This window comes from Ursus arctos, unplaced genomic scaffold (genome assembly GCF_023065955.2).
Source record: "Ursus arctos isolate Adak ecotype North America unplaced genomic scaffold, UrsArc2.0 scaffold_7, whole genome shotgun sequence".
Taxonomy (NCBI): Eukaryota; Metazoa; Chordata; class Mammalia; order Carnivora; family Ursidae; genus Ursus; species Ursus arctos.
In genome coordinates, this window is record NW_026623089.1 from 27124767 (window position 1) to 27125675 (window position 909).

The following is a 909-nucleotide window of genomic DNA, read 5'->3' on the forward strand; positions in this document are numbered from 1 at the left end:
CCCAGCAAAGTTCACTGTTGCAATGAATGCTCATATACTCTGACACAGGTGAACAATTTGTAACGATTTCCACACTGGGTTTATCCCTCCCTTTCTCTTTCTGATACACTTGTGTGTTTGTTGCTGAAATAAATGACACTTCATCCCGAAATACTTCTGCAGTTATCTTTTAAGAACGAGGACATTCGTCTGTACTGAACAGTGTGACGATCACTTTCAGGAACTTTTAACATTTGCCTCATATATGAGTTCAAAACCCTTCAATTGTCCCAACAATGTTGTTTATAACTGCCCCGCCCTCCCCCAATCCAAGATCTTTCATTGTATTTGTCTTTTTAATCTCCTTTATTCTCCAACTACTTCTTCTTCCTCTTCTTCTCCTTCTCCTCCTCCTTCTTCTTCTTCCTCTTCTTCTTCTTCTTCTTCTTCTTCTTCTCCTTCTCCTTCTCCTTCTCCTTCTCCTTCTCCTTCTTCTTCTTCTTCTTCTTCTTCTTCTTCTTCTTCTTCTTCTTCTTCTTCTTCTTCTTCTTCTTCTTCTTTCCCTTCCCCTTCCCCTTCCCCTTCCCCTTCTCCTTCTCCTTCTCCTTCTTCTTCTCCTTCTTCTTCTTCTTCTTTTGTCTTTCATGAGTTTTGGAAAATCCAGGCAGCAGAATGTCCCTCAATTTGGATTTGTCTGATTGTTTCCTCATGATTAAATTCAGGCTAAACATTTTGGGCAAGGTGAGGTTTCCTTCTCAGTGCGTCTTATCAGGAGCCATAGGATATCAGTTTCTCTCATTATTGGTGATGATAAGTTTGATCATTTTTAAAGTAGCATCATCCAAGTTTCTCTATTGTAAAGGTGCCCTTTGCCCTAAGTATGTTATGATGGGGGTAGGGGCAGAATTTGAGACTGTGTGAATATCCTGT